Source organism: Rousettus aegyptiacus, unplaced genomic scaffold (genome assembly GCF_014176215.1).
Source record: "Rousettus aegyptiacus isolate mRouAeg1 unplaced genomic scaffold, mRouAeg1.p scaffold_m13_p_5, whole genome shotgun sequence".
Taxonomy (NCBI): Eukaryota; Metazoa; Chordata; class Mammalia; order Chiroptera; family Pteropodidae; genus Rousettus; species Rousettus aegyptiacus.
In genome coordinates this window covers 76512746-76530482 of record NW_023416308.1, presented here as the reverse complement: position 1 = coordinate 76530482, position 17737 = coordinate 76512746, and the positions used below count along the sequence as shown (strand labels likewise).

Here is a 17737-nt window from a genome sequence, read left to right as displayed (position 1 = left end):
GAGATCCTACTTCTGATATTCCAAAAAGTAGTATAGGAAAAATCCTCCTCATTCAAACAGAAATAACTAAAAAGGAAGCAGGAACAGAATCTATATGACTATGAAATCTTGAAAAGAAGAAAAACAGGAAAAACATAGTGGCAAAGGACGCTTATGAGAAAAAGCTGCTATGGAGCAGAAGAAATATGTAATCAAAAATTTCAGATGAAATTTTAAAACAATTTAAAAAACTAACGAAGCAAATACCACTTAAATAGAATTGAAGAATGTCAAAGTTACAAGAGAATGAGCAGTGCTGATAGCAGGCAACCTGTCTGGCTCCTGATCGGTCAGTCTTTCATCACTGAGTATAATGTTTCTTGTGGGTTTTTCATATGTACCTTTATTATCTGAAGGATGTTTCCTTCTATTCCTAGTTTACTGAGCATTTTTGTGATGAAAGGGTGTTGAATTTTGTCAAATGCTTTTTCTGCCTCTATTGATATAATCATGTGGTTTTTTTCTTCATTCTCTTAATATATTTCATTCTTTGATTTTCTTATGTTGACCTTTTCATTCCTGGGGTGAATCTCACTTCACCATAGTGTATAGTCCTTTAAATTTGTTGGATTCAGTTTGCTAGTACTTTGTTGAGGATTTTTGCACGAGTGTTCATCAAGAATGTGGATCCTTAGTTTTCTCACGGTATTTTTGTCTGACTTTGATGTCAAGGTAATGAGAACCTCACGGAATGTTAGGAGGGTCTAAGGACTGGTATAAATTCTTCTTTAGCTGTTCAGTAAATTCACTCATGAAGCTGTCTAGTTGTAGACTTGCCCTTGTGGGATTTTTTTGATTACTGATTTGGTCTCTTATTAAAGGTCTACTGAGAATTTCTATTTCTTCTTGAATTAGTTTTAATAATTAGTGTGTTTCTAAAAATTTGTCCCTTTCATCCAGGTTCTCCAATTTGTTGGCATACAATTGCTCTTAATATTCTCTTAAAATCCTTTTTATTTCAAGACCATCGAGAGTAATGTCCCCACTTTCATTTCTGATTTCAGTTGCTTGCATTCTCTTCCTCTCTCTTACTCCTCTCTTTTTTTTTAGACTAAAGCTTTGACAATGTGTTGACCTTTTCAGAGAACTGATTTTGGTTTCACTGATTCACTCTATTATTTTTCTATTCTCAATTTTGTTTATCTCTGATCCAATCTTTATTATTTTCTTCCTTCTGCTGGCTTTGGCTTTGGTTTGCCCTTTTTCCAGTTCCTTAGGTGTAAAGTTAAGTTGGTTCAAGATCTTTCTTCATTTTTAATGTAGAGCTATAAATTTCCCTGAGTAGTTTCACTGCATATCATAAGTTCTGGTATGTTCTGTTTTAATTTTCCTTATTCTCAAAGTCGTTCTAATTTCCCTAGGGATTTTTTTTAACCAACTTCTTGTATATTGTTTAACTTCCAAATATTTGCAAATTTTCCAGCTTTCCTTATGTTAACTGATTTCTATAGCTTCATTCCATTATGGTCAGAGAAGGTACTTTGTATGATTTAAATCATTTTAAATTGATAATTGTTTATGGCCCAACTTATGGTCTATCCTGGAGAATAGTCTATGTGCACTCACTTGAGAAGAATCTATCTTCTGCTTTGTTGGTGGAGTGTTCTGTTTATGTCTGTGAGGTCAAGCTGGTTTATAGTATTTTTCAATGGAATCAAACGGATGGTCCAGAAACAAATCAAAACATCTATGGCCAACGAATTTTCAACACGGGTGCCAAGACCATTAAAAAAAGAAAAGAAGAGCCTCTTCAATAAATGCCATCAGGACAACAACAGAATAAAGTTGGACCCACAGCTCATTCCAAATATAAAACTTAACTCAAAATGGATCAAAGACCTAATGTAATAACTAAAACTATGGAATTCTTAAAGGAAAGCAAGAGAGTATATCTTCATGACCTTGGATTTGGTAACAGAATCTCAGATAAAACACAAAGCACAATCAATAACAACAAAAATAGGTAAAATGAACTTCATAAAATTTTAAAATGTCTGTGCATTAAAGGACATTATCAAGAACATGAAAAGACAACAGAATAGGAGAAATATCTGCAAATAATATATCTGATAAAGGTCTAATATTCACACTATATAGAAAAATCTTACAAACCTAAGTAAAGAGACAAACAGTCCAATTTAAAAATGGGCAAAAGTATTAAATATACATTTCTCCAAAGAAGATATACAAATGGCCAATAAGCACATGAAAATATGTTCAACATCATTAGTTATTAGGGAAATGCAAATCAAAACCACAATGAAATATTACTTCAAACTCACTAAAAAAAAATAAATAAAAATTAAAAAAATGGAAAAAAGAATACTAGCCAGGATGTGGAGAAATAAGAGCCCTCATACATTGCTGGTGAGAATGTAAAGATGGTGCACCTGCTATAGAAAACAGCTTTGCACTTCCTCAAAAAATTTTAAATGGAGTTACTATATGATGTAACAATTCCACTCTTCAGTATACACTAGTCAAAAGAACTAAAAATAGATATTAAAGCCAAAGCATGTAGACCAAAAATTCATAGCACCATTATTCATAACAGTCAAAAAGTAGAAACAACCCAAATGTCCATCAACAGATCGATGAATAAACAAAATGTGGGATATCCATACAATGGAAAATTATTCGGCCATAAAAAGTAACACATACTGATACATATTACAACATAGATAAATCTCAAAAACAGTATGCTAAGTTAAAAAAAAAAAAAGGCCATTCACAAAATGCCAGTGTATTAGTAGTGTTCTGCAGAGAAACAGAACTAATATGATGTGTATACGTATAAGAAAGATTTACTTTAAGAAATTGGCTCAAGTGATTATGGAGATGGACATCTCTAAAATCTACAGGGTGGAGTAGTAGGTGGGAGACTCAGAAAAGCCAATGCTACAATTTAAGTTAAATACCATCAGCCTGGAGACCCAGGAAGGAGCCAATGATGCAGTTCAAGTGCAAAGGCTATCTGCTGTAGACTCAGATAAGGTCAGTCTTTTGTTCTATTCAGGGTTTCAACTGATTAATTGAGGGCCCCCCCCCACGTTATGATGAATAATATACTTTACTCAAAAGTCTACTGATTTAAATTTTAATCTCACACAAAAACACCCTCAGAGAAACATCCAGAATAATGTTTTGACACAAATCTGGATACTGTGGCCAAGGCGAGTTGATATAAAATTAACTACTACAGTCACATATTATATGACTCTATTTATATGAAATATCCAGAGTAGACAAATTCATACAAATAGAAAGCAGATTAATCAACTGCCAGGGCATTAGGGGAGGAGGTGAAATAGTGAATGACTGCTTAATCAAAGTGAGGCTTCCTTTTGGGATGCTAAAAATGTTATAGAATTACATAGCTGTAATGATCATACAACACTGTGAATGTACTGAAAGCCACTGAATTGTACACTTTAAAATGGTTAAAATGGTAAACTTTATATTATGCTAATTTAACTCAATTTTAATTAAAAAAAAAAAAGAACTTATTGATTTTCCCTGTGAATAAGATGTGGGCCCAAAAGTAAAGTGAGCATCAGCATATAAACTGTCAAGTGTATTGAATAGAATCCCCTGCTGAGTCAAAGGGCCTTACAAACACAGAATTCCTAAGGGCTACAGAAATAGTATGCAACAGCCAGAAGAGACAAATAACAGATCAAGAAAGTGCAAAGTTAGTCATGAAAGATCCACAGAAGTGCCCTCAAAATTAGGCAATCTAGAAATGGACAAATTCCTTGAAGGACACGAATTAAGAGAAATTGAAAACTTGAGAAGCCATATACCAATTAAAAAGTGTAATTTGTAATTAAAAGCTCATCTCTCAAAAAAACAAAAAAACAAAAACTCTAGGCCAAGATGGCTTCACTGGTTAATTCTATCAATCATTTAAGGGAGAAATAATACTGTCATACATAAACGTTTCCAGAAAGTAGAGAAGGGAACATTTGCGAACTCATTTTATGTGGTCAATATTACTCCTCAACCAAAACTTTAAAAGATATCACCAAAAACGACAGCAACAACAAAAAACTCTACAGTCAATATCTCTTATAAGCAAAGATGTAAAGCCCTTAATCAAATATTAGCAAATTAAATCCAGCAGTATATAAAAAGGGTGATACATAATGACCAAGTGGGGTTTATCTGAGGAATGCAAGTATGGTTCAATTCCAAAAATTAATCAAAGGAGAAAAGACTTACTACAATCATTTTCAAATATGCAAAAAAAATATATGACGAAATCCAACATTATGGATTTAACCAGGGAGATGAAAGCGCTGAACACATTGATGAAAGAAACTGAAGACACAAATAAATGGGAAGATATCGCATGTTCATGGATCAGAAGAATTAATATTGTTAAACTGTCCATACTACCCAAAGTCTATATATTCAGTGCAATCTCTATCAAAATTCTAATGGCATTTTCCATAGAAATTTTAAAAATCCTAAAATTTGTATGGAAACACAAAAGATCCTGAATAGCCAAAGCAATTCTGAGAAAGAAGTACAAAGCTGGAGGCATCACACTTCCTGATTACAAGATATCTTACAAAGCCACAGTAATCAAAACACTATGATACTGGCATAAAGGAAAACATATAGACGAACAGAACAGAATAAAGAGCCTATTAATAAAGCCATGAATATGCAGTCAAATAATATCTGACAAGAGAGCCATGAATAGTCTGGGGGAAAAAGATAGTCTGTTCAATAAATGGTGTTGGAAAAACTGAATATTCACATATAAAAGAATGAAACTGGACCTCCATCTTACACCACTCACAAAAATTAACTTGAAATGAATTAAAGACTTATACATAAGATCTGAAACCATAAAAGTCCTAGAAGAAAACATGAGGCAAAGCTTCTTGATATTGGTCTTGGCAATGATATTTTAGACACGATACAAAAGCATAAGCAATAAAAACAAAAATAAACAAGTAGGACTACATCAAAGTAGAGCAAAAGAAACAATAAATGAAATGAAAAGGAAACTTATGGACTGGGAGAAAATATTTGCAAACCATATATCTGATAAGGGGTTAATACTCAAAATATTTAAGGAACTCACAATTCAAGAGCAAAATAATAATAATCTGATTAAAGATGTACAGAAGACCTGAAAAGACAGTTTTCCAAAGAAGATATACAAATGGCCAACGGGTATATGAAAAGGTAACCAACATCACTAATCATTAAGAAAATGCAAAACAAAACCACAATGAGAAATTATTTCGCACTCATAAAAATAGCTATTACTAAAAGGACAAGAAATAAGCACTGGTCAATGTGGAGAAAAGGGAACCCTGTGCACTGTTGGAGGAAATGTAAATTGGTATAGCCATTATGGAATACAGTACACAGGTGTCTCAAAAAATTAAAAACAGAACTACCATATGATACAGTAATCTCACTTCTGGGTATATCTGAAGAGAATGAAATCACCATCTGAAAGATATCTGCACAACCATGTTCATTGCAGCATTATTCACAGTAGCCAAGACAAGAAAACAACCTAAGTGTCGAGGACTCTCCCCAAGTCTACCAACTCTGAATCTTAAGAGTAGGACCTAAGCATCTGTAATGTTGTAAAGTACACAGGCGAATCTTACATATACAATGTATTCTTGGCCCCTATATTTGAATAGGCTATATTTAATTCTGGGAATTAAAAATATTTCAAAGAAGACAATGTCATCACATTGTGATGGCAATATTCAGGAATCTGAAATAGCTCTATGATCTTCCTCATCATATAACCATCCTTCCCCTGTCCCCTTCCTGACTCCACACTTCTCGACATCAAAGTGGTTTCAAAGTGGTTAAGGAGCACCACCTCTCAGATTTATCAAATGCAGTCTAAATAGAGCTGCTTTTTCTCTAGTTACATGTGTTGACTGACTGATTTATCTTAATTGGACAGCTTTAAACTTCTTTTCCTTTCAGCTCTTGATACACTATAAGTAAAAATAAAGTCATCAAACTGAGTTACCTGAAAAGAGGCAATTTTATCACAAAGAAATTGAAGTCCAAGTTTGTTATGAATAGGCCCTAAGATGAAGAGAGTCACAAGAAATCTTCCAATGCTTTTTAACACAACATCCTTTAAGAAGAATTTAGGTCATTTTAGTAAAACTTGCATGATGATAGAAGATTACTATGCCCTCTCATTTTTCAAGTGGTGATATCATGGCACACACACAAAAGGACTTGAGGAAGGTGTCAACCCCCAACTAAAACTGTATTTTCAAGTACAATCATGTACCCCTTAACAACAGGGACATATTCTGAGAAATGTGTCGTTAGACAATTTTGTCAGTACGTGAACATCACTGAGTGTATTTACACAAACCTAGACTGTACAGCCTACTATACACCTAAGTTATATAGTATAATCTCGACTACAAATCTATACAGTATGTTACTGTATAGAATACCATGAGATTAAATCAAGCACAAGAGAAAATAATGCAATCAAGTGACATGGTAAACACGGGATGTATGAGACTGCTGAGTAACAACATGGCATACTTCTTTATAATAAACTTTTTATAAGTAGAAAGATATACTCTAAAATAATGATACGAAGTGTAGTAAATACATAAACCAGTAACGGTCATTTGTTATCATTATCAAGTATTATATACTGTGCATAATTACATGTGCTATACTTTTATATGACTGGTAGTGCAGCAGGTTTGTCTGCATCAGCATCACCACAAAAAGGTAAGTAATGTGTTGCACTAAAACATTACAACAGCACTAATAGAAAATTTTCAGCTGCATTATAATCTTATGGGACCACCTTTGCATGCAGTCCATCACTGACTCAAAAATCGTTATGTGGTGCATGACTATAAAAAAATTACTTATATTAAAATTTATCAATATTAATCAAGTTACCAAAATCATCTTGTCAGGAGATCCATAATCAAGTTCACCTTTCAACACTTTGACTTTAAGTGTTTTCATCTATGATACATCATATTTAAGATCCAATTTAAGATGCCAAATTTTCGTTGCCAGGAAAAGCGTAGGGGACATTCATTAGTCAGATAATCTTTTATCAAAGTAGAATACACATTTCTCTGAAATCATGGCAGACAACACATAGCAAACATTTTAATCAAATGAAAAATTTTGCTATTTCTATAGGATGCAAATAAAAGTCAACCAATTTTCTACTACATGATTTGTCTTTAAATATCTTTAGTGAAAGATATGTCTTATTCCTTATCCATGAATTACACTGTACATTTAAGATACTTCATAAATCTTTCACAGTCTTTGGCTTAGTAGAGTTATATAAAATTAAACACTGAGGTCTTTTTCCTTGCTTTCTCCTTCCTTAAAATGGTACTGACACATAACACCTATGAGGTTTGAAGACTCAATACATGTACACTAACATATCAAGACTAGACCTACATCAGTGACAAAAGACACATTAACAAAATAGGCCATTGTCAAAGTCACTTAAAATTTTTTAACAAAGTTTTACAATTAGTTACTATTATTCTTTTATATTTTTTATCAACTAATGGAACTTTGACTATCTGGTTATTTTCCTGAAAGTAAATTTAGATTATATCTTCTCAGAAGACTACTGGTCCTCATGCAGAGAGCTATACAAAATAAAACAATGTAATCAGCTAACAGCAATTTATTTTCTAGGTAAGAAGCAATTTTATAACTTTTGTAACCTATTTGTTTCAGACATGTAGAATTTTTTTTTCTATTAAAGTGAGTTTACTGATATAAAGCATCGTAAGATTACACACATATCTACCATCCAATATGAGCTGATTCTATGCTATTTGTGGAGTATATTTTATGTACATTGCCAAAAAGTTAAAGATAAACATAATTAGGTGGTAAGAAAAAAAAACCTTGCTATATAACAAGACTTTAGCTCTATTCAGAAACTTTGTATCCTTCAATTATCACCACAAAACTGGTCTTAATTTATAACAAAAAAGACAGAAAAGGGCATTTTCAACTATAGAAATATATCAAAATATAATCTAAATCCCACATATAATTATCAGGTGAGCCAGGAGTTCCCTAAAATTTCAGTTTCATACAATCCTGAATGTGAAAAAACATGAAACCATGAAACCCCAGACCACAGATCTTCTTCCACTCCTGTACTAACCAGCCAAACTGAAAGATCTGTAAGGCACTAAACCTTATACCTCTTCTTTGAGGTTATACTATACAGCTTAGGTGTATAGTACTACTACTACTATTCTAAGTAGTAGTTCTTGAGACAAGATACTATACCCCATCCACAATATCTGGACATGGTGGGCATGAAAAATGCTATGCCCTCAACTATTTTAAATAATCCTAAGTAAGACAGTTGTCTTCTACTTTCAAGAAAACTGAGTACAGCTATCAAAACCAGAAAAAGATGTTTCTATGTTCAATGGATTCCTGCCAAAAACTAATAAAGCCTGAGAAAATGTCTAAGTACCTAGGCTCTCTCACTGCCTGAAAACACTATGAAAATTTCACTTGATTTCAACTCCTATATCATATACCTGTAAAAGTAGTTTTCAATGAGAAAAAGAACTTAAATGTTAAAGTCAGGCATAAAGCCAGGTTGAAACTCAGTTCTTCTGTTACTTAGTTCTCTGATCCTGAGCAAGTCTCTTAACCACTCTGGGCCTCAGTCTCCTTATCTAAAAAGTGAAAATAATAATAATAAATAGAGCGCACAGATGCTGGGAGGCTTTGAGATATAATTAATGTTCGACAGCAAGTGTTGACAAGGATATGGATAAATTAGAACCCTCATGCATTGCTGGTAGGGATGTAAATTGGTGCAGTCCCTTTGGAAAACAGTCTGGCAGTTCCTCGAATAGTTTAGCATAGAGCTAACAGATTACCCAGAAATTCTACTCTTAGGTAAATACCCAAGAGAAATGAAAAAACATACATATGAATGCTCACATAAGTATCATGCATAATAGCCCAAAGCGAAACAACCCAAATGTCCATCCAATGATGGATTAATAAAATGTGCTTTATCCAAACAATGGAATATTTGGCAATAAAAAGGAATGAAGTACTCACAGATGCTACAACATTGATGAACCTTGAAAACATTATGGCAAGTGAAAGAAACCAGTCACAACAGACCACATATTGTACCATTTCATTTATATGAGATGTCCAGAACAAGTAAGTCTATAGAAAGTAGATTAGTGGTTGCCTAGGTCTGGGCAAATGGAGGGAGAGAGGAAGGATGATGTCTTAAGGGGTGCAGGGTATCTTTCTGTGGTAATGAAATGTTCTAAAATTGATTGTGGTATTAGATTAATTCCTCTGAATACACTAAAAGCCACTAAATTATATACTTTGAATGAATTATATGGTATATGAATTATATCTTAATAAAACTTTAAAAAATTTCTGTGTTACAGCATACATACATTTATATATGGAATATCCAAACCCATATATCCAAAAGTAGAGGATTAAGATTACATAGGTATTAAATAGGCAAAAATAATCTTATGTTTTTAAACACAGCTAAATATCTTCCTTTAATATATCTGAACAGCAGACTTCCATTTTTAGCCTTGATGAAGTAATTGGTACCAGACTAGCCCTCCTTGAGTAACATCTATAAAACTGGACAAAATATGCAACTCTACTATTTTCAGGTACAAAATAACTGGCAGCACAGGAGGTATGAACTACGTTTGCTCCAGTACCTTATGTGGAGCGGTATAATATTAACTCTAAGTATACAGCAATAAATTAAAGATGCATGGTGTAACACCTAGAACAACCACTTGAAAAAAAAAAAAAAGTAGAGCTAAAAATGCAAGGAAGAAAACAGAATACTAAGAATATTCAATTAGCTCAATATAGCTGAGAATACTATTATACAAAATACCTCTATAGTAAAACAGACAAAACAGTTCCCCAATAGAGCAAGTTGGCTAATAATGCAAAATACATTTTATCACAGAAACAATATTTTAAATGACAACTATGATGTAAAATCTTTGCGCAAAGTTAGATCACAATCTGAGGCTGGACAGGACTCTAACCACCTTATATATTCTCTCGTTTGGGGACAAAACAATTCCACAATGCATAAAGAAAAGAACATAGTAGCACATACAGCCTATTTCCCCAACTCCAACCAACCAGCCGGAGACCAGTCATTTTATGAAGAGAAGTTTGTAAATCAAGTATTCTTAATATTTGTGCATATTAGAAATAAACTATAAAGTGTATTAATGACAAAACTTCACTAAAAACTAATTAAAAGCCAAAAAAGACATTTTAGCATGAACTAATATAAACTTTGAAAATATGTTATGTTTAACAGACAGGCAATAAAATGTTACTAATAGTGAATCCTTTTAGTTTTGAGAGTAGGCAATATTCGCATAGTTCAAAAATTCAAAATATATCAAAAAAAGTATAGAATAGAAAATCTCTGTCTCTTGCCCCCAGCCAATGGGGGAAAAAACAAATACCACTAAAATATAATCAAGGGACATATACTCCCGATTGTTTCCAGTGAGACCACAGACATGGTAACACTTTTCATAACACCAGCAATAATATTTTCTTTTTGAATTGGAATTATTGCAAAGTTTGCAAAACAGAAAACATCTAGATGACAAGATACTCATGCATAAAGACCAAAAAGAAGATCAAATGGAATGTTAAAATAAGCATGACCAAGGAACACTGCGAGGACACAATAAAATGAAATTAAAATATCTGCTAAGGTTCTACTAAGTTAGTCCTGACCAGCACATGACAGGAAATCTGCAGCAATGGAACAAAGGAAGAGGGTTACAAGTTTCTATGCTTCGTTCCCAAATTAGTCACTGAAGAGCCAACAGTACAAACCAGACTTACAAACTCCTGCTTATGCAGCAGATCACTCCTGAAGACTGACACCAACAAAACAGAAAGGCACGTATGTGGGATCCAAATGAACATTCGAAGAATTTACAAAGAAAAACATGAACTTACCACCACAGGCCTCCTCTGGTAAAAGGCTTCATACGTCATACTTGCAAGACTGAATTCCCAATCCTCAATCATCAAGAGGCAAATTATAAGGAAAAAAATAAGAGCAAGGAGTAATTCTAGCTCTTATTTGTCCTTCTTCGATTTGTTTAGCCACTTCACTACTTGTTAATGCTTTCACCTGAGAAGTAAAAGGAGCTCAGGAAAAATACAACTGCCTAGAAGGCCCTCAGACCACCATTTCTCTAAATTATCAGAAGACCAAACATGGAAAGATATTTAACCACTCCTGTATTCCTAAAAAAGAGAATTCTAAGAGGCCACTGGCCTACTGGCCCATTACCCATGGCAAATACAAAAACCTACTCTTGACCAAAGACACTGAATTCATAAGTAGTTGGAAGGAGGGGATACCAATGGCTGCTAAAGAGTTCCTTCTTCCCAATCTGTTTGGGATAACTGAGATTCCAACTATATCTTTCATGATCGAACCTCAACATAGTTTTTGCACTTTTATGGACAGGACCAATTAGAAATGAGCCCCTGTGGCAAAACGGTAATGAGGCAAAAGCCATATAGGTGCCACCGATACCTCTACAAGAAGATAATCACATTCCCAGCCTTCTTTGTAGCTAGGCATTTATGGGTATATGAAACAACCATGTCCAATGAGTTATAAGGGAAAGTCTACTGGGATCATTTCTGGTAGAAACTGTGTTCCTAATAGAAGGAAAGGCGAAGAGAAAGGGAGAGAAATTTACATAAAGAAAAACTGTCCTTCCCGCCTCTTTTTCCACCTAAAGTTATATGAGAATATCATGCTTGGAGTTGCAGAAGCCATCTGGCAATCATGAGGAATCATTACTTACACACAGAAAGATGGAAGGTGACTAAGACTGCTAAACTTGGTGAAGGAAATTCTTTAGTATTACTTGAACAGTTTATCTTTGAGTTTCATTACATTTTTCTGACCTACGAATTACCTCTTAGGGGATAAATAAGTTACAGTTCATAATTTCTGAATCGATGTTCTCAATTAACAAAACTACAGTCTACATGCATTTATTGAGCTTCCGTTATGTTCTACACATTATGCAATACAGCTGGTATGCATTACTGTGTTTAATTACCAAAATAACCCCATGAGGTATTATAATTATTACCATTTTACAGATGAGAAACATGAGGCTCAAAAAAGTTCAAGTGACTTGGTATGGCTTGTGGCCAAAGTTACATCGTTAATAAGAGATTAAGAACTAGAATTTGCACTCAGGTTGTATGCCTCTGAGCAAGTGCTCTTTTCAGTTTATCACAGCCACCCTATCACACAGATCACCTTCACCATCTCATACTACATACCTGGATGTGGCTAAAAAAAACAAAACAAGGAAAAGTGCACATAAAAATTCTTTGACACCATTATTCTTAACCAGAATGGTGGATAACTTTCACTATTAGTCCTTAGTTTAATTCCACCTGGCTCATAAAAGTATTCTCCATTCAAGTCTATAAATCATAAGATAACTTCTGCAGTGGGCTGTTCAGAATCAAATCTTCGAATTTTAGGATCAGATAAGGATCTATGAGCGATGGTTTACAAGCTCATAAATCATGAAGCAGCAACAGGACGAGCTATTATTAAAACCCTGACCCAATTCAAATAAGCAGTGGTTTGTAACAAAAAGTTTTATTAAATAAACCCTCTCAAATTATATTTCCCTATTTCCTCCTCTGCCCAGTTTGTATCTCCTTAGTTTCCTTCTTCATAACTGATCATAATGTGGAAGTATATGTTTACAATTTAAATTCATTTAGTCAGTTGAAGTTCCATGTTATCTTTTAGTTTTAAAATCAGGTTATCTTCTTTTTCCTCTCAAAGAAACATTAAGTATGGTCCTACTTGATCTTTCTCTTTGTAGCCCTGTTTTTTAAAAATTTCTCCATCTCATGTTTTATATCATTTTTAAGTTTTAATTTGAAAAAACATTGGATTGAGAAACAATGATTGCTGAATGAATGAAAAAAGGCCAAGGTCCAGTACCTGATCTGCTACTTCTAGTTTTTATCATATCTAAAATAGGACTAATTGCAAGGCACATTATGTTTCACTATGAAAAAATGCTGCCAATTAAACTGATATAATGTCCTATCACGTACGATTTTTATTTACACTTACTAAGAGAGCTCTCTTAAACTTAGTCAGATTTTTAGCAAATATCACTTGTGAATAATTTTTAAAAAATAAACAAAATAAATTGGTGCATAAACTGGTCACATTCAGAGTCGAACTCTTCTGAATTAATTTTTGATTCAGTCATTGACACCTATGTTTTTCAAAACAATATCATAACTCTCTGCCATCAAAAGCCTGGGTTATCCAAGATTTGTATTCCAAACCTTGGTATTTCCTTCCACACCTGCTGATATCTATTCTGCAAGTTCTATGCATGAAGAGACAATGACAACTGCATCATGGCCAAAAGCTATTGTAAGAAGCTATTGTAAGAAGCAAAAGAATGTTAAAAAATAAAAATAAAAAAGTGTTTCTCTTAGAATTAATGAAACATTGTAACTTCCTTTATTATCTTGAATAAGACAACATCTTTTCCTTGGCTTCAGTTTCCACTAACAATAGTAGCTACCAAATGCTAAATACCTACCGCACAGGGCATTTCGCATGTCTCATTTAACTCTTAAAGAAAAGCAAAACAGTAGGCATTAATCTTGTTTTATATAAATGAAATACAAAGCTCAGAGAACCTTAGTAACTTGTCCAAGATTACCCAACTATAAGTGGCAAAAACGGGTTCCCATCTCTGGTCTACCTTCAAAGTCTTTATTCTTTCCACCATTTCAGTGGTTCTCAAAATTTAGTGCATGTAAGAATCAGAGCAGGAAAAATACTGCAAATACTACATATATTTGCAAATCATACTGCTGATAAGATATATATATATATATATATGATATAGCATTTATATCCCTTAACTCAATAAGAAAAAGACAAATAACTCAAAACAATGGGCAAAGGATCTGAATAGACCTAAGAAGATATACAAATGGGCAATAAGCACACAAAAAAAATGCTCAAAAAATGCAAATCAAAGCCACAATATGATACCACTTCACACATAACAGAAGAGCTATAATCAAAAGACAGACAATAAAAAGTATCGGCAAGGATGTGGAGAAACTGCAACCTTCATAAATTATTGCTGGTGGGAAGATAAAATGGTACAGCCTCTTTGAAAAACAGTTTGAAAGTTCCTCAAAAAGTTATACACTGAGTTCCCATATGAACCAGCAATTCCACTACTAGGTAATATACCTGAGATAAATGAAAACCTAAATCCACACAAAAATTTGTACATGAATGTTCAAAGGAGCATTGTTAACAATAACCAAATAGTCCACCAACTGATGAATGGATTAATAAAATGTAGTATATCCATATAATGGAATAATATTTGGCAATAAGAAAGGAACTGAAGTACTGCTGCTATATCAGGATGAACCTAGAAAACATGCTAAGTAAAAGCCAGTCACAAAAGACCAGTCACAAAAGACCACATGTTTATATATATACTCCATTTCTGTAGAGAGAGAAAGTAACTGCTTAAGGCTGGAGAAGGTGATGGAAAATGACTGCTAATAGGTACAGTTCCTTTAAGACAGGACAAAAATATTCTCAAGTTAAAATGCGATGGTTGCACCACTCTATGAATATGCTTAAAAAAAAATTTTAAATCGGTTAATCGTATGGTATATGAATAATATCTCAATAAACCTATTTTAAAAAAAAAAAACTCTCTGGACCAGATTACCTCTAAGGTTCCTGTCTAGATATAAAAGTCTCATTGTATCAATAAAAACAGACTTCAGAATCTAATCCCCAGTGACTCCCATGAACCTACAGCTTAGAGACAGTATCTTACAGTATAGCAATTCCTCACTTGAGGTCACTAGACCTCCAGATGTCTACAAAGGAAAGGCAGGTGCTTCTTGAGCCAGTTTCAATTTTTCAGAACATCTCAGAGAAATCACTTAGCCTTCTCTGAGTTACATTTTAAGGATCTTTGCCTTTGGCTGGTTTCATGTTAGTAGTTTTAAAATGCTGATTCAAAGCTTGACTGACAGTTCAATGTATGAAAAGCAAAAAAAATAAGAAAACAAATTAGTTAAAATGTATTTTTGATAGGCAAAATGTTTCAAAAAATGAGACCCATTATGAATTCCATGGTTAAAAGCTTGAGAAATACAAGTATAGTAGAAAGTACACTTGTCTAGAAATTTGGAGAAAAAGCTTAGGGCAATAAGCACACACAAAAAATGCTCCTCCTCATATGATTCACTTCATCTCATTGCCTCAGCTTCCATTTTCATCTATAAAATCAACAACTGTGATAGTATCCACCTAACTCTAAAATTCCATGATTTTTCCATACTATATAATGACATCCTAAAAATGTCTGCGAAAAAGGTAGTTCTTTGTATTCTGGGTACTTGCAAAGAACTTTCGTTACTGACTCTACTTAACGCATGATAGGAATAAACAATACTAAATACATAATACTAATGAACAATACATAGACTTCAGTATTTAGAAACTTATAAGTGACCTTAAAAAGCAAAGAGAGAAAAAATAATAATAATAAATTAAAAAGAAAGTAAAGTAGCTTATCTACTGCTTACAGCAAAAGTCAACAGGAAACAAGTTAAAATCTTCCCAAAGCATGGAATGTTCCTGATTAACAACAAATGAGTTCTCTCTCTTTCCCATACTTTACTCCCAACCATCAGCTTCCAAATGCATCCGTGGAAGAAATGAACTATGGAAGGGGAAGAGAGCGAAGGAAAAAAATCTATCAGAACTGGTCTCCTCCCTTCAAAATTCCAGAAGATGAGAAGGAGAGAGGGGAGTAGGAACTAGCAATAACTCAGCATAGAATTCTCCTATTTAAAGCTGAATGCACTGTGAGCCTGTTTTTTTTTTTTTTTAAACTTTCCTACTACTGATGTCTTTATATTAAGAATAAAAATATATTTGCACTTTGAGTGAATTCATACTAACTTAAATCAACCATAACACTGCTATGGGAAAAGAAAAAAGCAGGCAATATCCTTTACAACATAATACATATAAAAACCCAAGTTCGGAGATTTCTAATTAATTTTTAAGGTCATTCCACTTGCTAGAACTGACCAGAAACGCCAGAACACCTCATAAACACCAAGGCAATTTTCAACTTCCAATTCAAGATTATCATTGAGAAAAAAGTAAATCAGATACCTAAACTTATGTTTTAGGATGTAATACAGTATTCTGCTCACAACTATATAGTACTAAAAGGATTCATTCCACTAATTGAATATAAAAGAACACACTGATTCCTTTAAAATAATGAAAAATCCATTAATCCTCATTGCACCAATAATCTCTGTATTTACACATTACACATAAATACAGACATATTCTACATCAAATGGCACAGTACATCTTAACATGTCCACATGAACCAAAGTATGACACAAACTCAACAGACACTACAGCCCCTACAAATGGAGTTTATAAAATATCTCACCTAAAAACAAATAAGGTATGGTTAAATATAACCAGTTACATTCATTTAAAAATTCTTCCAGCCTAAATAAAGGGTATAAAGATACAAAAACCAATAAGACTTAGCTCCTGACTTCAAGGAATTCACAGGAGGAGGGAAGCCAGAAGCATGTGCAAAATCAATTCTCTGAGATCATAGAAAAAAAAACTTGCAAACTTAGTGAAACCAGAATTTGCCAGGTAAAAAAGTGAGGAAAAGGGTATCAACAAGCAAAAAGAACAGCACAAGAAAGGCATGAATGTAGACAGCACAATTAAACAGAAGTTCTGAGTGGCCAAGGCAGGGTGAATAAGGAGGGGGCACATATAGACATAAAATGGTAGTAATTAAGCCAAGAAAAGAAGCTTGCAGCTGGGCTGCAGAAGGCCCTACATGCTATCACAAGGTCTTTAGTCTTTATTCGGAAGGCTACGGAAGAAGAACCTGATATATATTAAACAATGTTTTTTGAAAGCTAACTGGTAACAATGTGGAAGATAGGAGGCATGGGGGACAGCTGGAAGACCGGAGAACACTACTACAATAACTAAGATATTACTGCAATAATACAAGTAAAATGTGATAGGGTCAATAATAATACAAACAACTGGACAGTAGGAGCAACAACCTACGTCACCTTAACAGCAGTTGTGTCCTCCTTCATACATTTGACCATAAACTCTAGTACCAAGGTACAAACAATAGAGGAAAAAGAAAAGAATGGAAACAAGAAGTCTTCATAAAATATAATCAACAGGACTTAATAACCACTAACCACCCATATCCCACAGAAGATCATTATTTACACACTAATTTTGCCTTCCTAAAAACTTCTGAAATGTATTTTTCTTCATCTAGAAGATTCTACTAAAATACCTTAGTTCACTTAATAGATGTTAAAAACTGAATTCTTAACCATATAAAGAGTTTCAGGTATCTTGTCCAGGAATTATTTTACTCTAAAAATTTCCCTGTGGCCATAAGAAAAATGAAAAGAAACAAATACAGAATTAGAGTATTTTAAATAGAGTCGAAAACCAACGATCTTGGTATATGCAAGACTGGATAAG

The 17737-nt window shown here is 33.5% G+C and overlaps 1 protein-coding gene across 2 annotated transcripts in view; it reads right to left on the bottom strand.

Moving 5' to 3' along the window:
* Nucleotides 1-17737, bottom strand: part of FCHSD2 (FCH and double SH3 domains 2) — a 208892-nt gene that overhangs the window by 178272 nt on the left and 12883 nt on the right. The gene's annotated exons all lie outside the window — the stretch shown is intronic.